This window comes from Aotus nancymaae, unplaced genomic scaffold, assembly GCF_030222135.1.
Source record: "Aotus nancymaae isolate 86718 unplaced genomic scaffold, 86718_ANA_hifiasm-v0.15.2.pri h1tg000057l, whole genome shotgun sequence".
NCBI classification, from domain to species: Eukaryota; Metazoa; Chordata; class Mammalia; order Primates; family Aotidae; genus Aotus; species Aotus nancymaae.
Window position 1 is genome coordinate 64,546,098 of NW_026988471.1, and position 24,518 is coordinate 64,570,615.

Genomic DNA, 24,518 nt, shown 5'->3' on the forward strand with positions numbered 1-24,518 from the left:
CCCAGTGTACAGTGCTCCCCTCCCTGTGTCCATGTGTTCCCATTGTTCAATACCCATTTATGAGTGAGAACATGCGATGTTTGATTTTGTGTTCTTGTATCAGTTTGCTGAGAGTGATAGTTTCCAGGTTCATCCATGTCCCTACAAAGGACGCGAACTCATCGTTTTTTATGGCTGCATAATATTCCATGGTGTATATGTGCCACATTTTTCCTGTCCAGTCTATCATCGATGGGCATTTGGGTTGGTTCCAGGTCTTTGCTTTTGTAAACTGTGCTGCAATGAACATTTGTGTGCATGTGTTCTTATAGTAGAACGATTTATAATCCTTTGGATATATGCCCAGTAATGGGATTGCTGGGTCAAATGGAATTTCTATTTCTAGGTCCTTGAGGAATCACCACACTGTCTTCCACAATGGTTGAACTAATTTACACTCCCACCAACAGTGTAAAAGTGTTCCTATTTCTCCACATCCTCTCCAGCATCTGTTGTCTCCAGATTTGTTAATGATCGCCATTCTAACTGGCGTGAGATGGTATCTCAATGTAGTTTTGATTTGCATTTCTCTAATGACCAGTGATGATGAGCATTTTTTCATATGTTTGTTGGCCTCATGTACGTCTTCTTTTGTAAAGTATCTGTTCATATCCTTTGCCCATTTTTGAATGGGCTTGTTTGTTTTTTTCTTGTAAATCTGTTTTAGCTCATTGTAAATTCTGGATATCGGCCCTTTGTCAGACGGGTAGGCTGCAAAAATTTTTTCCCATTCTGTTGGTTGCCGATTCACTCTATTGACTGTTTCTTTTGCTTTGCAGAAGCTGTGAAGTTTGATTAGGTCCCATTTGTCTATTTTGGCTTTTGTTGCCAATGCTTTTGGTGTTTTGGTCATAAAGTCCTTGCCTACGCCTATGTCCTGAATGGTTTTGCCTAGGTTTTCTTCTAGGGTTTTTATGGTGTTAGGTCTTATGTTTAAGTCTTTAATCCATCTGGAGTTAATTTTAGTGTAAGGTGTCAGGAAGGGGTCGAGTTTCTGCTTTCTGCATATGGCCAGCCAGTTTTCCCAACACCACTATTGAACAGGGAATCCTTTCCCCATTGCTTGTTTTTATCAGGTTTGTCAAAGATCGGATGGTTGTAGATATGTTGTGTTGCCTCTGACGCCTCTGTTCTGTTCCATTGGTCTATATCTCTGTTTTTGTACCAGTACCACGCTGTTTTGATTACTGTAGCCTTGTAGTATAGTTTGATGTCCAGTAGTGTGATGCCTCCCGCTTTGTTCTTTTTGCTTAGAATTGACTTGGCTATGCGGGCTCTCTTTTGGTTCCATATGAAGTTTAAGGTGGTTTTTTCCAGTTCTGTGAAGAAGGTCATTGGTAGCTTGATGGGGATAGCATTGAATCTATAAATTACTTTGGGCAGTATGGCCATTTTCACAATATTGATTCTTCCTAACCATGAACATGGAATGTTTCTCCATCTGTTTGTGTCCTCTCTTATTTCGTTGAGCAGTGGTTTGTAGTTCTCCTTGAAGAGGTCCTTTATGTTCCTTGTTAGTTGTATTCCTAGGTATTTTATTCTCTTTGTAGCAATTGTGAATGGCAGTTTGTTCTTGATTTGGGTCTCTTTAAGTCTGTTATTCGTGTATAGGAATGCTTGTGATTTTTGCACATTGATTTTGTATCCTGAGACTTTGTTGAAGTTGCTTATCAGTTTCAGGAGATTTTGGGCTGAGATGATGGGGTCTTCTAGATATACAATCATGTCGTCTGTAAATAGAGACAATTTGACTTCCTCCTTTCCTAATTGAATACCCTTTATTTCTTTTTCTTGCCTGATTGCTCTGGCTAGAACTTCCAGTACTATATTGAATAGGAGTGGTGAGAGAGGGCATCCTTGTCTAGTGCCAGATTTCAAAGGGAATGCTTCCAGTTTTTGCCCATTCAGTATGATATTGGCTGTTGGTTTGTCGTAAATAGCTTTTATTATTTTGAGATACATTCCGTCGATACCTAGTTTATTGAGAGTTTTTAGCATAAAGGGCTGTTGAATTTTGTCGAAGGCCTTCTCTGCATCAATTGAGATAATCATGTGGTTTTTGTCTTTGGTTCTGTTTATGTGGTGAATTACATTTATAGACTTGCATATGTTGAACCAGCCATGCATCCCCGGGATGAATCCTACTTGATCATGGTGGATAAGCTTTTTGATGTGCTGTTGCAATCGGCTTGCCAGTATTTTATTGAAGATTTTTGCATCTATGTTCATCATGGATATTGGCCTATAGTTTTCTTTTCTTGTTGAGTCTCTGCCGGGTTTTGGTATCAGGATGATGTTCTTCTGATAAAATGATTTGGGAAGGATTCCCTCTTTTTGGATTATTTGGAATAGTTTCAGTAGGAATGGTACCAGTTCCTCTTTGTATGTCTGGTAGAATTCGGCGATGAACCCATCTGGACCTGGGCTTTTTTTGGGTGGTAGGCTCTTAATTGCTGCCTCGACTTGAGACCTTGTTATTGGTCTATTCAGGGTTTCGACTTCTTCCTGGTTTAGGCTTGGGAGGAGGCAACTGTCCAGGAATTTATCCATTTCTTCCAGGTTTTCTAGTTTATGTGCATAGAGTTGTTTGTAATAATCTCTGATGATGGTTTGAATTTCTGTGGAATCTGTGGTGATATCCCCTTTATCATTTTTTATTGCATCTATTTGGTTATTCTCTCTTTTCTTTTTTATTAGTCTGGCTAGTGGTCTGTCTATTTTGTTGATCTTTTCAAAAAACCAGCTCCTGGATTTATTGATTTTTTGTAGGGTTTTTCGTGTCTCTATCTCCTTCAATTCTGCTTTGATCTGAGTTATTTCTTGTCTTCTGCTAGGTTTTGAGTTTTTTTGATCTTGCTCCTCTAGCTCTTTCAATTTTGATGATAGGGTGTCAATTTTAGATCTCTCCTTGCTTCTCATGTGGGCACTTATTGCTATATATTTTCCTCTAGAGACTGCTTCAAATGTGTCCCAGAGATTCTGGTATGTGGTGTCTTCGTTCTCGTTGGTTTCAAAGAACATCTTTATTTCTGCCTTCATTTCATTGTTTATCCAGTCAACATTCAGGAGAAAGTTGTTCATTTTCCTTAAGGCTGTGCGGTTCTGGGTTGGCTTCTGAATTCTGAGTTCTAACTTGATTGCAGTGTGGTCTGAGAGACTGTTTGTTATGGTTTCCATTCTTTTGCATTTGCTGAGGAGTGATTTACTTCCAATTATGTGGTCAATTTTAAAGTAGGTGTGATGTGGTGCTGAGAAGAATGTATATTCTGTGGATTTGGGGTGGAGAGTTCTGTAAATGTCTATTAGGTTTGCTTGTTCCAGGTCGGAGTTCAAGTCCTGGATATCCTTGTCAATTTTCTGTCTCGTTGATCTGTCTAATATTGACAATGGCGTGTTGAAGTCTCCCACTATTATTGTGTGGGAGTCTAGGTCTCTTTGTAAGTCTTTAAGAACTTGCCTTATGTATTTGGGTGCTCCTGTATTAGATGCATATATATTTAGGATTTTTAGCTCTTCTTGTTGCATTGATCGTTTTACCATTATGTAATGTCCTTCTTTGTCTCTTTTGATCTTTGTTGCTTTAAAGTCTATTTTATCAGAGATGAGAATTGCAACTCCTGCTTTTTTTTGCTCTCCATTTGCTTGGTAAATCTTCCTCCATCCCTTTATTTTGAGCCTTTGTGTATCCTTGCTTGTGAGGTGGGTTTCCTGGATACAGCACACTGATGGGTTTTGGCTTTTTATCCAGTTTGCCAGTCTCTGTCTTTTGATTGGGGCATTTAGTCCGTTTACATTTAGGGTTAATATTGTTAAGTGTGAATTTGATCCTGTCATTTTGATGCTAGCTGGCTGTTTTACCCATTGGTTGATGCAGATTCTTCATTGTGTTGATGCTCTTTACCATTTCCTGTGTTTTTGGAGTGGCTGGTACTGGTTGTTCTTTTCTATGTGTAGTGCCTCCTTCAGGAGCTCTTGTAAAGCTGGTCTGGTGGTGATGAAATCTCTGAGTACTTGCTTGTTCACAAAGGATTTTATTTTTCCTTCACTTATGAAGCTTAGTTTGGCTGGATATGAAATTCTGGGTTGAAAGCTCTTTTCTTTAAGGATGTTGAATATTGGCCCCCACTCTCTTCTGGCCTGTAGCGTTTCTGCTGAGAGATCTGCTGTGAGTCTGATGGGCTTCCCTTTGTGGGTAACCCGACCTTTCTCTCTGGCTGCCCTTAGTATTTTCTCCTTCATTTCAACCCTGGTGAATCTGAAGATTATGTGCCTTGGGGTTGCTCTTCTTGAGGAATATCTTTGTGGTGGTCTCTGTATTTCCTGGACTTGAATATTGTCCTGCCTTGCTAGGTTGGGGAAGTTTTCCTGGATAATATCCTGAAGAGTATTTTCCAGCTGGGATGCATTCTCTTCGTCATATTCAGGTACACCTATCAAATGTAGATTAGGTCTTTTCACATAGTCCCATATTTCTTGTTGACTTTGTTCATTCCTTTTTACCCCGTTTTCACTAATCTTGCCTTCTTGTTTTATTACATTGAGTTGAATTTCGACCTCTGATATCCTTTCTTCTGCTTGGTCAATTCAACTGTTGAAACTTGTGCATGCTTCGTGAAGTTCTCGTGTTGTGTTTTTCAGCTCCATCAATTCACTCATATTCCTCTCTAAGTTGTCCATTCTCGTTAGCATTTCGTCAAGTCTTTTTTCAAGGTTCTTAGTTTCTTTGCATTGGGTTAGAACATATTCTTTTAGCTCATGGAAGTTTCTTATTATCCACTTTCTGAAAGCTGATTCTGTCATTTTATCACACTCATTCTCCATCCAGTCTTGTTCCCTTGCTGGTGAGGAGTTGTGCTCCTTTGTAGAGGAGAGGTGTTCTGGTTTCCAGTGTTTTCATCCTTTTTGCACTGGTTTCTTCCCATCTTTGTGGATTTATCCACCTATCGACTTTGTAGTTGCTGTCTTTCTGCTTTTGGTAATTTTAAGTCTGCAGTAGCAGAACTCATAAACCCCCTTTTCTTCCCCCCAGGTGTTCTGTCCTAGGGAATTAGGGCTTTATGATTTTCTGCTGTCTTGCTGCCGTTTTCCCTGCCCACAAGGTGGTAGCCTAGTCACACTCAGCCTGCAGAGGCTTCACTGAGCTGCTGTGGGCCCCGCCCAGCTTCCATGTGAACTTCCCTGCAGTGCTCTTTATATGGGTGTAGTTAGAACTGCTTCCGCTATGTTGGCCCGCCCCTGTAGTGACGGAGTCTCTGTGGTGGCTGATTGCCTTGGTTACTGCAAATTACCCTGGGAACTGAAGGGTGTTTCCATAATGGAGGACACCCCTCCTCCACAGAGCTGGACCGTCCCGGGTTCAGTTGTGTTTCCTGTGGCGCATTTTTGCCCAGGAATCTCCTGGCTTGACTCCCCATTTCAGCTCCCCTTGCTGGCTTAGAGGTGACTCAGTCTCGCTCACTCTGTACAAGGAGCCGCTGCCCCAGGGCGCTGGCCGAGCGGCCGCGCCAGTCAAACCAGTGGCGCTGGTGACCCGTGGGGCTCCTCCACCTGTGAATCTCCTGGTCTGTGGGCAGTAAAAATCTGCTGCCCTGTGAGTCGCTGCATCGGCTGAAGCAGTGGCTCTGAGATTCATGGCGTGTTTTTGCCCGGGAATCTCCTGGCTTGACTCCCCGTTTCAGCTCCCCTTGCTGGCTTAGAGGGGACTCAGTCTCACTCACTCTGCACAGAGAGCTGCTGCCCCAGTGCAGGTCAAGCAGCCGCGCCAGTCAAACCAGCAGCGCTGGTGACCCATGGGGTTCTTCCACCTGTGACTCTCCTGGTCTGTGGGCAGTAAAAATCCGTCTGGAAATGCGGCGTCCACTCACCCTCTGCACTTTCTCTCGGAGCTGCAATCCTGAGTTCCTCCTAACCGGCCATCTTGGATCTCTCTCCGAATTAATACCAATTTTATATGGTCTCTACAGAAAATAGAATATGGGAAAACATCATTCAACTCATTTTATGAAGTGAGTATTACTATTGTTCGAAAACCAGGCAAACACAACAGGAAAAAAAAAAGAAAACTATAGACTAATGTCTCTCAGAAACTTAAATGAAGAAATATTCAAAATATTCAACAGAATTTTAGCAAACCAAATCCAGCAATGATGGAAAACAATAATAGACTGTGACCAAGTGGGATTTATTCCAGGTATACAAGGCTGATTCAATATTTTAAAATGAATCAACAGAATTTACCATTTCAATATCATTGATAATATCACTTTGGGCAGAAAACAAATTTAACACAATATATTGCTACTTAGAACAAAGACTCTCAGTACATTATGAATAGATGATAACTTCCTCAAGCTCATAAAGAGCATCTAGAAAAAATGCAGCTAACATTGTATTTAATGGTGAAGAACTAAATGCTTTCCCTCTGAGATTGGGAACAAAGCAAGATTGTCTGCACTCACTAGTCTTATTTAACATAGTACTAGTACTTCTAGCCACTGTAACAAGGCAAGAAAAAGAAAGAAAAGGCATTCAAATTGGGAAGGAAGAGATAAAACTGTTTCTATTTTCAGATAACATGATTGTGTATATAGAAAAATCCCCCTAAATCTATGAATAAACTTCTAGAAATAAATGAGTTTAACAATATTGAAGGATACAAGATCAACACACAAAACTCAATTGCATTCCTGTATACTGACAATGAGTTAAAAATTTTAAAAGCTTTTACAAAGGCTGCAAAAAAGAGAAATACTTAGGCACAAAATATGTGCAAGATCTGTATGCTGAAAATGACAAAATGCTGATGAAAGAAATGAAAGACCTAAATATTTGTAGACATATCACAGACTAGAAGACTTAACATAATCAAGATACCAATTCTCTCTAAATTGATCTATAGGTATAATGTTAATCAAAGTCTGCTAAACTTCACATGAAAAAGGAGAGGCACTATAGTAGTGAGGATAAATTTGAGAAAGAAGAAGTCAGTGGGGGAAATTATTCTTTTTAATGTTAAATTTATTATATAGTTATAATAATCAGTGTAGTATGGTATTTGCAGAAGGATAGACACATGAATCAATGGAACAGAATGGGAAACCCACAAACAAATCCATACAAATATACCTAATTAATTTGTTGACAAAGGAGCCAAAGCAATTTAATGGAGGAGGAATAGCCTTTTCAGTAAATGGTGCTGGGGCAATTGGAAATTCATTGGCAAAAAACTGGATGTTAACCCAAATCTCACAACTTGTGCAAAATTAACTCAAAATGGCTCATGTACTTAAATGTGAAACACTGAACTCTACAATTTCTAGAAAAAAAAAAAACAGAGGAAATCTCTGTGAACTCAGAGTAGGCAAAAAGTTTATAGACTTGATACTTTGTGTAGCCTATAAAATGAAATATTGATAAATTGAACTTCATCAAAATTTAAAACCCTTTGCTTCGCAAAAGACCATATTAAGAGGATAAAAAGGCAAATTACAAATAGGAGAAGACATTTGCAAATCATGTATCTAACAAAGGACTTGTATCTATTATATATAAAGAACTCTCAAAATTCAACTTTAAAAAACCAACAATCTATTTAGAAAATGGGAAAAAGGCATGAACAGACATTTTTGAAGGGGATGTACAGACGATAAGCACATGAAAAGATGTTCATCATCATTAGGCATTAGATAAATGCAAGTTTAAACCATAATGGGATACACCTCTCAGGTGTCTAAAATAAAAAATAGCAATAACTTCAAATGCTGGCAAGACTGTGAAGAAACAGAATCATTCATACATTGTTAATGGGAATATAAGATTATATAATCATCCTGGAAAATAGTTTGGCAGTGTCTTAAGAAACTAAGCATGCAACTCCATGCAACTCAGCAATTCCACTCCTTGGGCATTTATCCCAGTGAAAGGAAACTTATGTTCACTCAGAAACTTGTACAGTAATGTTCATAGCAGATTTATTAATATCCCCAAATGGGAAACCACACAAATGTCCTTCAATGGGTGATTGGTAAAACAAACTGTGGTATATTATACCATAGAATTCAACTTAGCAATAAAAAGGAAAGAGCTATTGACACATGCAGCAACTTGGATGAATCTCAACAAAATTACGCTCAAGGAAAAAAGCTGTTTGCAAAAGGATACATACTGCATGATTCCATTTATAAAACATTTATGAAATAACATAATTACAAAGATGGAGTGGTTGCCAAGAATTAGGAATGTAGTAGGGTCAAGGGGAGTTGTAGATGTAGATATAAAGGGGTAGCACAAAGGAGTCTTGTGGTGATGAAATAATTCTTCCTTGCATTGGTGGTTGCATAAAGCTACCATATGATAAAATTGCATATACACACACACATACACACAGACACACACACACACAGACACATACAAGTACAGGTATAACTGGTGAAATCTGAATAAGCTCTATGATTTGTGTTGTGTCAATTTCCTGGTTTTGATATTGTACTGCAGTACAATAGTTCAGCAAGATGTTAACATTGGAATGGAAGCATGGGGTTAGGTGAAGGGTGCTCAAGACCTGCTTGTACATTGCTCTACAACTTCCTGTGAATCTATAATTATCTCAAATAATAATAAATCCAATAATCCCAACTTGAAGGAGTGACTTCTAAGCCCTAAATAAGAAAGTACTGATTCTTGGGTGGAGGGTGGGGCTGTCATGGTAGGTAGGGGAGATAATATTGTAAAGGGAGAAGGGAGCAGAAATGTTTCAAAGAAAAATCACATTTCCCATTTATTTGGGGACCAGAGATTGCCAGGATGTTATATTAAAATAGTTGTGGGATTGGGGTGGTGGGAACAGAGCTTTGAAAGGCATAGGGCATATTTGAAATTTTTATTAATCTAAAAAAACTGAAAAATACAGGAGAGTGAAACGAAGAAAATTAAAGCCTATTCATATTCTTAGTCCCCAGAATGATGCATTGTTAACAGATGGCATCTTTGTTTCTAGTCTTCTGTTTTTTTCTGTTTGCATTTTAAAGAAAAATCACTCTTGTTTTTTCTAGGGACGTTATATTTTATGGTGAGAAGCAAGGAAATGGGGAAGAGAGATGGAAGGAAGGAAAGAGATAACAAAAGCCAGAGACTTCTTCCATCTTCTTACTTTGTTTCTTCATGTCGATCTTTTCTTTTCTGCCTGAGCAAGGGAGGCTGAATTACTTGAAGTGCTGAAGGGCTCTTTAACTGCACTCGGTATTCAAGGGAATGTTTTATGGCACCATGATGATCTGGTTTACTGCTAAGGAGCAGATGCCCATGGCACAAAACTCAGGTAATAACTGAGTTTGGAGGCTCAGGAAAGACAGATAATTTTGAATGAATGTAGCATTTAGAAATGATTAACCACCAGAAAGTGGGGAAATCATTCATTATGAGTATAGTCTAGGAGGTTAATTTTTTCTGTTTTCTTTCTGTCTATTTAGATATTTTCCACTTCAGTAATTTACTTTTTAATTCTAATTAAGTAAATTTGGAGTTCCAAACATTCCTGGAAATGTAAACTTTTAGTATCTGAAAACCAGGTAAGAGAGAGCGGTGTACATTTTTTGTGCAACATACATTCCATCTGTGGCTGGGACATCTGTCTGCTTGGAACAAAAGTTTTAAGATGAAAGTTTGATGTCTAACCTTTTCATCCTGGCCCTTTTGGAAGCAGAGTTGCTATCTCTCCTTAAGATACTGTTATTTATAAAGGAAAGAGGTTTAATTGACTCACAGTTCCACATGGCTGGGGAGGCCTCACAATCATGGCAGAAGGTAAGTGAGGAGCAAAGTCACATCTTACATGGATGCAGGTAAGAGAACATGTGGAGGTGAACTCCCCTTTATAAAACCATCAGATTTCATGAGACTTATTCACTATCATAAGACCAGCATGGGAAAAGCCCACCCCCATGATTCAATTACCTCCTACCGGGTCTCTCCCACAGCATGTGGGAATTATGAGAGCTACAATTCAAGATGAAATTTGGGTGGGGACACAGCCAAACCATATTAGATACCAAAAAGTGATCTTGGAAAAAATGATGGAATTCTGGAAAATAAAATGTGTCTTAATAAAGAATGTTAGGGAGAACTGTGGATATACAGGGAATTTGAAAGCCCAAAGGCACAAGTTTGCCAATGTGAACTTGAGCTGGAAGGTCAGACAGAGTTCTTTCTTGAAGGGAGAAGTGAATTCTTTCTTGAAGAGGCACATCTCCAGATCTGTCACTGATTCCTTGTCCACAGGAGAAGAAGAGCCACCCATTAATGCCCCAGGTATCATGCTGGTTTCAGAAGGTGCTCGCTCTATGGGAAGAGGGAGACAATAGAATAGACACTTGGATTTGGGAGCTATCCCTGTGGTTGTTGGGATAGGGGTATTTTTTGAGTGCATTTTGATAAATCTGAGTTCCTTCAGATGAATATCAGAGACTTTGGGGAAAGGAAGCATAATAAATGGAGAGCAAATTAGAAATTACAGTACTAGGTGAAACTTGAGTCTTGAGAAAAAGCCAGGCTGTAAAAGACCAGGGGAAGAGTGTTCTAAGAAGAGGGAACAGTGTGTAAAAATATCTTGAGGCAGGAATGAGCTTTGTGTGTTCAAGGAACAGAAAGAATGCTGGTGTGCTGGAGAACAGTGAGCAAGGGGGATAATAACATACAATTAAGTCAAAGACTGGAGTTGTTCATACTATCTACTCTACGACTTAGCAATTTTACTTTTAGGTATTTATCTAAGAGAGATGAGTACATATGTCCACCAAAAGACCTGTACAAAAATGTTCACATCATTTTATTTATAATACCCCCAAGCTGGAAACTACCCAAATGTCCATTAACAATGGAATGAAAAAATTAATGTGGTTCATTCATACGATGGATACTACCTAGTATTGAAAAAGACTGAACTCATGCTGTGTGCCCTGATATGGATGAATCCCACAGGTATAATACTAAGAAAAAAGAGTCAGACATAAAAGAGTACATACTGTGTAATTTCTTTTATATGAGGTCCAAGGACAGGTAAAATACTCTATAGTGATAGAAAGAATCATGGTATTTGTGAGGAGGTATTACCTGTGAATGGACACCAGAGAGCCTTTTGGCATACTAAAAGTGTTTTATATCTTGATCTGGGTAGTGGTTATATGAGTGGATACATATAGGTAAAAATTTAGCAAGCTGTATACTTAAGACTTGTGCATTTTACTGAACGTATGTTATTCTTCAATTAAAAAAAGTAGAAAACATTTAATTCATTGGTGTTAGGCAGACACCAGACTATGTAGGACCTTGTAAGCCAGGGCAAGAATTCAGGATTTCATTCTAAGTACAATGGAAAGTCATTGGATGGTTTTAGCAGGGTAGGAACATGGCTGGATTGCATTTCTAAAAGACACTCTGCTGCCGTATCAGGAGTGGTAGCATGAAGAAAAGTTAGAGATCTTTGTGGAGTTCAGGTAAGAGAGGATGTCATTGTGAACTGGCATCCCAGCACTAGAAATGGAAAGAAGTAGATAGATTTGAGATTCAATTTAAGGGTAGATCTGACAGACCCACTGCTGGATTGCAGGTAGACAGAGGTGCCGAGTCCATTGTGATATGATGCTGGCGGTAATGGGAGGAGGAGTCTGCTGGCGAGGAGCACAGGCTGCTGCTTGGCTCTAGGACCTGCTGTCCTGGGAAGCACGTGGAGTCCCTGGTAATGAGGACTGTACAGCATTTCTCAGACTTCCTTGCGTCTAGGTATGAGCACGTGACCAAATTCTTGCTAATGGGGTATGTAAAAACTTAATAATGACTTTGAAGGATAAGGGCATGGCCGTCCCTTCCTGGTGACTGGAATGCTGCTCCTTGGTGATGAGCCATTTGCAACAGGTGGACAAGGATGATACCTTAGGGATGACGATGCAGCAACATAGAAGGAGCCTGGACCTTTGATGACTTTACAGAGCTGAGCTCCCAAACAAGCTCAGACTTTTATGTGAGCAAGAAATAAATCTTGGCTAAGCCGCTACAATTTTGGATTTCTTTTGCATGCAGCCAAACTGATGGCAGATCAAGCATTCTGCCCAGAACTATAAGACATTGAAGTCTTTCAGCAGTTGGATAGGTGAGTCAGAGCCCAGGAAAGGGGGTGGAGATGGAAATCTGAGAATCATTAGCATGTGGTACCTATAGTTCACCTACTTATCTACCTGCTTCTACAAACTTGACTTATTGCCTTGCCTTAGCTATTGGTACCAGCATTTGTATCAAACTCACTGCTCCCGTCTCAGGCTCTTTAGGCCCACTGTAAAAACAGCTTGTGAAGAGTTTCTAGGCCCCCATGTTTCTCTGTCCTGTACAGAATGTCCTGGGCTCTACTGCCAGTTGGTCATACTCCTGTTGGCTCTTAACTGTGAATAGTTCGGGTTGCTGTGGAATTGTTCCAAGTTCCTGTGTCTTGTCTCTACCTAGTAGAGAACTAGTCCTGAGAGGCAGGGACCCGTTTTTTGCTTTATTGTGCTCCTTCTCCAGACACCACACTATGCCTATAGGCACAGCTCGAGAAACATCCCTAATTTTGTATCGGATCTTAAAAGTTGCTTGCAGGTAAATAAAACTATTTTCAAGGAATCTAGACTAGGGAGCATCAAAATGATTTCTCTGCTCAACCTTCCAACTGTAACCTCAGGAGAGGTTAGTGGAAGCATATTTTCTGGAGTGCGATTAGAGTAAGAGCTATTAAGGGCATAGATGAATCGGGCAATGGGGTTATGGATTGGTGTGTGTGCAAGCCTGCACATGGGTGTGCTGGAAAAGAAGGGCAAAACTTTAAAATGTGTGGTATGTGTGGCAAGTTGCCTTCAGAGAGATAAATGCAAACCCACCCGTTTCTTCTCATGTGGGACTCACTGATGGGGAGCAAGGATGCATTTTGTTAGGAATCCCATTGTATGATATAATTTCATCTTGGAGAAGCTGATTGGGTTGGGGTATCTGTATAACTAACCAACAGCACGCCTACCGTCCAGCATCCAAGAAAACCATCTTGGAGGGAAGGAAGTCACTAGACAAAGGACATGTGCTCTCAAAATGTTTCTGATTGTAAGGCCAGTTGAAAACATTTCATCTTATTGGTTCTATTGCCCTGGGTTTCAGCTTGTCTCTTTTCATGTGCCAGGCCCTTTGCTCAGACTCAACAACCCTCAAAATTCTGAGAGAGAGAAATAGCTACAAAATCAATGGATAGAGACTTTCCAAATAGAGAAGAGAGGGAATAAATTTCAGAACCAGTATCTCTTTCTGAGATAGAGACACTTGATTTTCTCCCAGATATTTATGTTTTTTATATTTCTATGTTTTCTTTCTTTCTTTTTTGCTGAGTCAGAGTCTCACCCTGTCACCTAGGCTGGAGTGCAGTGGCGGAGTCTTGGCTTACTACAACCTCTGCCTCCCAGGTTCAAGCTATTCTCATGTCTCAGCCTCCTGAGTAGCTGGGATTACAGGTGTGTACCACCATGGTACCCCATGCCCAGCTAATTTTTGCATTTTTGGTAGAGATGGGGTTTTGCCATGTTGGTCAGGCTGGTCTCAAACTCCTGACCTCATGTGATCCACTTGCCTTGACTTTCTATGTTTTCTTGAATAATAGCTTGGCCTCTTTTAACAGGCAAGGAACGAATGTTTTAGTATAATAGAGCTAACAGGGAACCTGGGGAAATAATGTGGGAGAGAGAGTGGATGGAACAAGCATGGAGGCTGGGTCCCCATTCTGCACTGTCACAGTTGGCAGTGTGACTTGAGTAAGATAATAGTGATTGATAGTGACTATGCTATTTTTCTAGAGCTTCCATAATAAAATACTACAGAGCAAATGGCTTAACAGAAATTTAATTTCTCACAGTTCTGGAGGCTGGAAGTCCAAGATCAAGGTGTTGGCAGATTTGGTTTCTCCTGAAGCCTTTCTCCTTGGCTTGTCCTTTTGCTGTGTCTTCTCATGGTCTTTTCTCTGCACACCAGCATGCCTGGTGTCTCCTGTTCTTATAAGGACACCAGTCATTTTGGACCAGGGCTCTACCATTATGAACTCACTTAACCTCAGTGACCTCTTTAAAGGCCCTATCGCTAAATACAGTCACATTCTGAGGTATACTAGGGGTTAGGACTTTAACATATGAATTGTGGGGGACACAATTCAGTCCATAATGGTGATAATAATAATAATTTAGGCTACTGGAAATCCCAAGACATAAAAATGATAACTAATAATAACTAATAATAATCTAATGACAGAAGGCTTCATTTATTGAGTTCTTAAATATCTCAGACACTATTATAATTACCATCTATGAATTTTCTCACTTAATTCTTAAAGCAACCCTATGAAATATTTGCTCTTATTATCTTTTACAGGAGCACAAAAACTGTCCAAAGAAACACATCCAGTGAATTATAGGGTTACGATTTTGACTCCAGAGTCTCAGGTCTTTCCCTATACTATCTCCAAACATCTGGGGCCTTATGTTATCTATGTGTACAATGGAGTAGTTATCGCTTAGAGTCTTTTTCAGTTCTAACATTCAAGGCTTTATTTGACTACATTTTCTTGTTTATCGAACATGCTACTTTGAAGGAAGGCCCGGTTTTAGGTGTTTTGGAAGATGATGAAGTGGGATTGGTTTTGCTCTGAATTTTCAAGGACTCACCCGTTGCTTGGTCTCTTGCATTATCGCTTATGATCAAATCACCTGCTTGGATCCTGGTCTGTGTTGGGTGCCTGTGACATTCCCCCTTGCCCGAGTTTTGTTTTGTTTCCTTGCCTCACCATGTACAATAGTTTCTAAGGGACTCGAGTTCTGTGTTGCTTTCAGCAGGGTTTCCAGGAACAGGAAACCTGCCCTTGTACCTAAGTCCCTAGTCCTAGTGCCAGGGTCTCTGTTGCCACCTGTCTGCCTGTGCCTCTACCATTCACCTGCCTTAGGCCCCAGAACCCCACTTTCTCAGATGAGGTACTAGTTGGTGACCTGCTTTGCTCTTGGAAGCCTATGCAATGCCTGGCCCCCAGTTCTCCCTGCCTGATTCCTTCTTGGCAGCTATACTGTCCTTTCCTGGGTCTTGTAAGAGATGAGAAAGAAATGTGGTAAGATAGGGACTGAATACTTGACTTTAAACTCACAATACCCTGGGTCATTAAAATAATGGTATTACAATCTAACTTTCAGCTTGTTGCAGGATTACATTTCGGGAGGTGTCCCAGTTGCCTGCCAGTTACCATTTTTATATCTTGGGATTTCAAGCAGCCTTCTAGCACATGCTGGCATTTCAGATTCACTCGGTGCAATTAAAAAAATTGCATGACTGCTAGTTTCTCCTCTTTTTTTTCTCCCCTCAGATAAATTGTAGAATTCAACTTGATTAAAACATTTATTGAGTGAGATTTAATAGATTCCAGTAATGCTCTGTGTGTGTGTGTGCCCTCATTATCCATTTCTTCCATGTGTGCCAAGAATGGCCATGTGCATAGAGAATTGTTCATGGAACTCGCTTTATTCTGCAATTTACCAGCAATGTCAAATTATGGGCTTTAATGGATTCCTATACAAAAATTCCTAGCGTGGTTGTATTAGCAGCAAGTTTCATTAAAAAGGGCTATTTTTCTCTACCGGGATTTCAGTAAAGAGACAATGTTTATTTTTTCAGTGGAAAATTGATTGTAACTAAGAGGATACTTGGCTTGAAAGTGGGGAATTATCATATCATATGATTAAATGAAAGCTTACCTTGTTATAAGGTAACTAGACATATCCCAGTAGAATTGAGACAATGTTTGATTAAGCCAGATTTTCCTACTTTATATTCAAGGAACAAATTAAAGAATAATTGAGATCCTTTTCAGATCTTTTATAAGCTGCATATATAAAGCTTCAGCTCCAGGTGGCAAAGCAATTAGCTGATGAATAAAATCAACCCCACTGTCATTTGTCAGATGTTTAAATTCTATAAACCAGATAAATTAATGTGTTCCTTAAGCCAAATAAACGGTCATGCTCTCCATGTTACCACTCAATTCCCTTGGGGAAAGCTTGGCTGCATGCTCATGGAGAGGCTAGGATCTACTTAATCAGAAAGGTTGAAATTAAGTTGCCCATTTGATTTTCTGAAATAATGTCCATCTGGCACAAAATGTATTTTGTAGGCAAAGTTGTTAGACATGATGGTTTGGTTTGTTTAGTAAACTAAGGATAAAGCTGGACTCAGTGCTGCACTCCCCTCGCTTCATTAAAGAGCTTTTCATTTCTTTGTACTTGGCATTGAAGTTCTTTATAAGCAACTGAAAGTGCTCTGGTTTCATTTATTCCTTGCTCCTGCATATTAATATAGAGAATTAGAATTTCTGTTGCCTTTCTGCTTCCAGACTTATTTCTCTGAGTTGAGTTTCCTGGACAAGTACAATATATTGCCATCACATGTTGACATGGGCTTTTCTGACATTGACATCTAGGTAAGGTAGACTTAAGTCTCAGAGGATGTGATTTAATTAGCTGGTGACTAATTTTTGTTGGCTGGTTCTGCCCTGCTATTTTCATTATAAGCTTTGCTTTTAGGGTCTGTTGACTGGGCTCTTACTCCTAGCCAACTGCTCTGGTTTGCATGGCTTTGATAATTTGGTCACTGTGAATGGTTCTTTAGAATCTTGCTACTCAAAGTGTTGTCCTGTGACACCTGGGAGCTTATTGGAAACGCGGCATCTCAGCTCCACTCTGGCCTGTTTAACGACTGCATGCATTTTGTCGGTGATATGGCTTGGCTCTGTGTCCCCACCCAAATCTCACCTGGAACTGTAATCCCCATAATCCTCATGTGTCAAGGGCCGGACCAGGTGGAGGTGATTTAATCATGGGGGTGGTTTCCTCATGCTGTTCTTGTGATAATGAGTGAGTCTCCTGAGATCTGATGGTTTTCTAAGTGTCTGGCATTTCCCCTGCTTGCACTCATTCTCTCTCCTGCCGCCCTGGAAAGAGGTGCCTTCCGCCATAATTGTAAGTTTCCTGAGGCCTTCCCAGCCATGTGGAACTGTAAGTCAATTAAATCTCTTTTCTTTATAAATCACCCAGTCTCAGGAATTTCTTCATAGCAGCAAGAGAATGGACTAATGCAGTCACATTCATATAATAATCAAGTTTGAGAAGCACTGTGTTAGAGGCATTGCCTCTTTGACTGTATCTAAGGTTGGAGTTATGAAGTAAAAGCATGTAGCCAGTGGGAATATACACTTTGTAGATTTTCTAAACCTCAAAGCCTCTTTTCTTTTTCATATTTTATTCCCGTTAGCCACTAGCACTTAAAAAAAGAGAATAACAAAAAAGAAGAGCTAGAAATCATTTATTATAATATGGATTATTGGAGCACAGCATTCTTTAGGAACTATAACAAAAATTGGCAATTATTTATAGAAATTGAATTTAGATCTTGAAGTCATTATCAAGAAGACTCTAGATGAATCTTCTTGTTGAACTACCGGCTTGCTATCTATTAAGTGCAAAATATTGGTCCCCCTGTGGCATAGTAGAGAGACAACTGGATTGGATACTCAAGCACAACTCATCATCTGATTATGGGCAAGCAGTTTCACTTTGAGCCTGATTCCCCTGTCTGTAAAATGAGGAATTTGGAAGCAGTGATTCTAGGGTCTCCTCAAGCTCTGAATGTGTATAATTTGATGTGACTATGTGGGAAGTCTGAGCAAGACATTCTCTGAGTACATCAACTCAGAACTATCCCAGTGTCTAGAAACCAACCCCACACATAGGTTCTCCTGATGCTGTTTGACTAGCATCATCCCTAGTATTCATTTTACAGCAGTTTGAAAATTAGCTCATCACATGAGTTCCCAGGAATCAAGAGGCTGACCTTTGGGTGTGATGCAGGCATGTGCGTGAGTGCACATCTGTGGCCTACAGTCTAAGTGATTATTCATGCTACACAGGGACTGGAGAGAATGAAGCAGCAGCATAAATACGTTTTAATGTAAAGAAGAATATGAAACTCATGAATAGCAGAATGAAGCAAAACTCAACACAATCTTTGCTGTAAATGAATATTTGAAATTTTTCCAACCCCTGGTGTGTTGTATGCTGTTTTTTTTTAAAACCACAATCTGTCTTTTATTTCTTTCTTTTTCTTCCTCAGTGTGTTTTATTCTGGTTTTCATTTGTAGGTTCACTTTGGGTTGTATGTGTGTACTGAAAATGTTGAGGTGATTATTTTTTGATGCAAATAGGCATGGTTTCAAGATTTCAAGAAGTGCTACTGAGAGAAGTCAGGCAGTTAAAGAAAAGCCTTTTCTGTTCTCTTATATTTGGAGAGCAGTCCTATCCAAGAGCTGTGTGGGGAAGAGATGGCCTTGGAAACTCCTTCTCATTGGGGAAATAATTTGCTCACTAATTCCTTCCTTTTCTTTTTTTCTTCTTTCTTAACACAAAGCTGAATTTATTACCTACTATGGGTTCAAAACTAGAGAGACAGAGAGGAATAAGACACCATCCCGGCCCTGAAAGGCTCAGATCCAGCCAAGGAATGCATGGTCTATAATTTCTGTTTCTATTGATGGCTCTCACTTCAAATGTTATTTTAATATGAGCATATAAGAAAAGTCATAATGGTTATTTGAGAGCAATTTTATTTTCTGGTTACACAATGTTTACTCAAATTCTTGTAGGGATGTGTGTGTATAGGAGCATGTGTGTTGAGCGCTTTGAGTAACAGCTTAAGTGATATTAATAAAGCAGATTTCCAGTCTCCAGAGGAAGGCAGATTCTCAATGCAAAGTATGACATATTCTGGTAAGTGAGTTTATGTCTAAAATTGAATATGTTAAATCTAGGGATCTTTGAAAGACCTTCCTGGAAATCTTCTGGCTCTTAAAGTCAATCTTTGTGTTTTCTCTGTGTTGTAATTTTGGGGAGGCAAATTCTCTTTTGTCAAATTTTGCAGGCATAAGGCTATGCTTTGTGGATGCAAAAGTGTGCCAATTCTAAGGAAGTAGTTCTCAAGCCTTGGTGGGAAAAAAATCACCCATGGAGCTTGTTCACAATTCAGATGAGCCACGTGGCTGCCTCTTCATACCCCAAATTCTGATATGGTAGGTATGAGATGGAACCCAGGAACTTGCATTTAGAAAAGCTTCCCTAAATGTTTCTGATTTAGAAGGGCTGAAGACACACTTTGAGAACACTGGCATGGAATTTGTTCACTTGAATCACAGCTAGGCATAAGCCTGTGTACAACATACTTTAAAGAGCATTTTAAAATTCTTGCTGGAAAGAATGTTATACAATGTTATTCATTTCATGGTCTGACAAATGAATGGAAGACCTATGAGGCTATGTGATATCATGTCCACGGATTTAGGCTCTGCTGTCACGCATTTTATTTCCCATTCCTGTGCTTGCTGAAAACATGCCCTTGGGTAAGTAACTTAACCTCTCTAAGCCTCAGTTTCCTCAGCTGTAAAATAGGGATAATAATAATAACAATCAAATCAGGCCATTGTGAGAATTAAATGAAACAATTTATGTAAAATGCTCAGCACAGGACCTGGCAAAAAGTAAATGCTCAAAAAATTTTGGCTGACACCTCTATTAGTTTGTAACAGCAATGAAAAATTATGGTAAATAAGAGTGCATTCTTTTATTGCACTACTTTCTTCTTAGGTAACTGTGAGCACTTTGCAGAGTCCCAAGTTAAGCAGCACAGAATCCCCAGGAAACAGTCCAGGATTCTGTACTTTTCACTGGCCCCTTTGAACTGCTTATGCCATTTTCATGTTAAGTCTGGTTGGTAGTGGCTTTGCTTCATTGGTTAGATATCTAAGCCTCTTCCAAGCCTGACCACATAGACTGATTTCACTCAGAAATGAGTCCAAGAAAGTGTATCTTCTTCTTCCCAGGAGTGCACACATTTTCTTTTCATGTGATTGTCATTTACTTGATAAACTGTCATTTACTTGATAATCCTCTCCAACAAGATGAGCTCTTGCTGGAAAGGATTAACGCAATTGACAGTCATGGTTTGGAGACCATGGCTGGCATGGTCTCAGGTCAATAACTGCAGAGAACAGACGATTCTCGGGAGGAATGATGGTGCCTCCTCCAGAGACACTTAGCGTTTTGATTTTGTTTAGGTGTCCATATGCTCATATAATTCTCTGGGAAGTGCATCTAGGTTTCACTTAAACCTAAAACTTGAGATTTGACTGATTTAACATGGTCTGTTTCCCAGTGCTTTGCAAAATCCTAGCACAGTATGGGCTTTTGGTTTTCTTATTGATTGAAATGCTAAAGTATTATCAGAATCATAAGAGATAAACAGACTTATTGTTACTTCTGTCTCACACTAAGTTCTCCTGCAATGGCCCGCAAACTGCTGCACACTGGAATCACCAGGAGAACTCTGCTCAAACCCTAAGGTTCTGATTCAATTGGTCAGGGGGTTCACTTTGAGAATGGGACTTTGGAAGACTCCTTAGGTGCTTCTAAAACTCAGCCAAGATTGAGAACTTCTGCTTTACAGGGTGATTTCACATGCTTTCATCTTTGGCTTTTTTATATACATGTTCTCTGATATGCCAAACTCATTCCTCCAACTTCGCATAATTTGTGAATTTTCACAAACAGAATTTCAGAATAACCCTTGAATGGTGGTTCTTAACTAGGGGTGATTTTGCCTCTTCAAGGACATTTGGCAATGTCTGGAGACATTTTTGATTGCCCCCGCTAGGGGTGTGCTACTGGCATTTACTGGGTAGGGGCCAGGGATGCCACTAAATATCCTACAACGTATAGGACAGTCCCTGCAACAAAGGAACATCCTGCCCCAAATGTCAATAGCGCTGAGGTTGAGAAGCACTGACTTAGCTTAGCTACTCTCATTTTACAAGTGGGAAAATGAGGTCCAGAGATGATAGCTTGATTTGCCCAAAGATTCATGTGTAATTATCAGCAGAATAAAATTTCTAACAATTGTAACATTATAGTGAAACCCCACCCTTATTCTCCAACCCTCTCCCTTTAACCTACTGCCCTAGGAACATCAGTTATTCATCTTGTTTCCTTTCCCTCCTCAAATATCCCTAGGCTCTCAACAGTAGTGATTTGTTTTCTGTATTTTAGTATTTCAAATTTCTCAACTAAAATACAGAAGCCAAGTCTACTTAAGCTAAATTGCAGCCTAATTAGCATTCACTTTTCTTTGCTCTGGGATGACATTGTTGCAACTTGTTGCTAGGTCTGGTTTGCTTTGCGCTGATCAGCGCCTCTGATTGGAAGTTATATAAATCTTTGGTTAATTTAAAAAATGGGCAAATGAGGTAAGTGTTACTTCATAAATCTAGTTTAGCAAGCAAAATGTTTCTAATTTAAGGACTGGCAAAATGAAATTATAAAGGGGCTTCTTGGTGATGAAAAGAACTTCAGAGTCTCCCCAGGCCTTCTCTAGTGTGGGGGGTGTGTGTGTGTGTGTGTGCGCGCGCGTGGGTGTGTGTGTAATGCAACCTCTCAGCCCCCAGCTGCTTGGACAGAGTTTAGGAAGGTGATAGAGATTTTGAATTAAAGACCTGTGAGTCCACCTTTCTTCATTTACATATTCCCTGAATACCTCCCATCTTAACCCCAGGAAAGTAATTAACTGTGGTTATTTCTGGAAAGTAGAATTTAGAATCATGCATGCCTAAAATGTATGGTTTTTAAAAACTTCTGTATTCTCTGTTTTTTTTCCCTTTGTGAACATGTTTGTGTAAGAAAATGAAGCCATTTAATCATATAATTTTATTCTCAACATTCAGTGTATCAGAGTCTTTTGGGCGCCATCCCCAGATACTCTGATCAGTTGGCTTGGGGTTGGGGTGGGGTGGGGGTGTGAGAATGGATAGTGTTTAGCAGCTTCCCAGCTGATTCTTACCTGAGGCTAGAATTAAAAACTACTGTCTCAGAGAGCAGTTCTCAAACTTGTCTGCATATTGCAATGTCCCGAAGAACTTCAGAACCCTGATGCCTGGGGCCACCATAGAGGTTCTGATTTAATTGGTCTGGGGGTACAGACTGGGTTTTGGGAGTGTTAAGATTTCCCCAGGTGATTCTGAAATTGGAAGGGCTGGGTAGTGTCTCTGAAGATTTTTTGGGGGGCGTTCTTAATGTTGCTGTCTTATTAAGGAGGTGTACCAGCCTGCCCCTGCTTCCTGTTAAATGAGAGCTAATAAGGTGAGATTGCTCTATACCTTGAGCACAACTCATCATAATGCTAGAAACAATAGTCCGTTCTCCTTGGGGTGAAATAACAATGTTACAGGAACACCAATTATAAAGATAAGTTGTGTTTTTAATTGTTGACAAAAGGATGATCTTGAAGGAAGTTTTGCTTATTAAGACTGCTTTACCTTTATAAATGACTGTAAGTAGATTCATCAAGAATTGGGAGCTGCTTTGAGCTACAAACAAGCCTATGCAATAGGTACTAGTAATTGTTTTTAGCCTCCAGTTATTTTTGTCTCTTTTGCCTTCTTAAAAAGAGGGTGGGAGTGAAGAGGGCTCCCTATACTTCTGCCTTAACAACTCTCACTATGATGATGTCCAGGTTGAATTCCGGATTTTCTTTGGTTAGATTAGCCCTGCAGCTTTTTAGAGTTATTTAAAAGGGCTGCCTTCTTTGTTACAACAAAAAGTCTTCTTAGAGGTGTGAGCAGCTGTGCTCCCCCAGCATGGTGGGTGCTAGGAAGGGCATCTAGGGTGGGGTCTGCAGGTGGGCTCCTTAGTAGTGAGACTGCAGCGAGGCAGGCTCCCTGGGTCTGGAGAGCGTTCCAGCTCCAGCCACGTCTGGCTTCCTACTTCTCCACAGAAGCCACTTGGGAGCAGTGTGGCCTTGCCTATGAGGGAGGCTCAGGGAACCTTCCTGGAACTGACCGGCACAGCTGGGGAGCCTGGAGCCCCCAGCTGATGACAAGTGAAATATTTCACAGAATATAAATCTTTCATCTTGCAAATGCTCCTTTGGTGAGAAATCAGACAGTGGGTAAGAATTGGGCAGAATTCTTGTCCCAGCAAATAAAATGAAAGGATGGAGCCTCCCATCTTTGTTCTGTGATATGATGGTATGAAGTTTGTGGAACAGAAGATTTTCTGCTTATGATGGGTCCATTGGTCATAATGGGCTCCTGAATGGGAGACAATGGTATCTCCCTTTATCTCACTGACAATAGAAAGGGAAGCAGGGAGAAGGGGAAAGACCGAGAGAGAGAGAGAGGGAGAGACTCCCATTAGCCTGATGTGATGATATTTCACCCTGTGACTGTTTCCAAGTTGTAAGTTCTTCTGTCAAAAGTCAAACACAACAAATGACTAAAGCCTCTTCAGTCTAGTTCTTGTAAGCACCTGTATGAACTTTGCAATGTTATGCTTGTTCTGGGTCTTTGAATTAGACTCTTTACCATGCACACTTCTCACATCCAAGAAGACCATATATAAAGTGTTTTGCAGTATTATTATTACATGTCTGTGACTGCGTGATTAGCATTGTATCCACATTTTTGGCCCTCTCTACTTTTTCATGTTATAAGATTTACTTAGAAAGTGAGAGAAGAAAGGATATACAGGGAGCTGGTGGTAAAAGTCAAGGAAGCAAATAGGAAGAGACATAGGAAAGGGAAAGGAATTAGATGACTAGAGGATTCTCCTCCAATTTGCCAAGGTCACAGGGAAGGAGGAGTTAAAGTGTAAACCTTGTAAGTTGATTTTTTGGTTAGCTGTGAACTACCTCTCAGGTAAGAAAATGAGAAAATACTACTGCAGGTATTATCTTTCCCAGGTATTATCTAATGACAACATTTGCTCAATCCCATTGCAGTCATCAATCCCTTGCTGAGAATAAACCCAACTTTGGGAGGAGAATAGGAGGAGTTGTCAGATGGGAGAACAAATAGCTCTCACTGGCAGCTTTAGCTTCTCCCCAAAAGTAGGAGGAGGTAAGGACCCCTCATTGCCATTTTTTTTACTGTCCTGCCTCTGGGGTAGATTTCCAGAGTTTCTGAGATGTACCCAGATCCTGGCAATCTGGGGCTCATGGCCAGCTTGGACCCAGCATATGAGCTTGCCTATCTCCTCTGCTGTCCCTCCCTCTGAAGATTGGAACCAGCCAGTGCCAGGTGGGCCAACTGAGATGTGTCCTTCTTGGTGGTCTTGGGAGCTTCTCATACCCCAGGCTGGAGGGTGCCCCTTTGGTCCTAGGGGTGATCTGGTATCTCTCCTGCTTTTGGGATCCTGAGGGATCCTGGCCTCTCTGGGGCAAAATGGAGATTTCTAATCATGTGCTATCTGAATTTAACCTAAAAGCAAGTAAGCCACCACCCCAGCTGTTTCTTCAATGAATCCCTGGGGAGGCACGGAGCAAACAAACTTGGACTCCATAACTTTGAC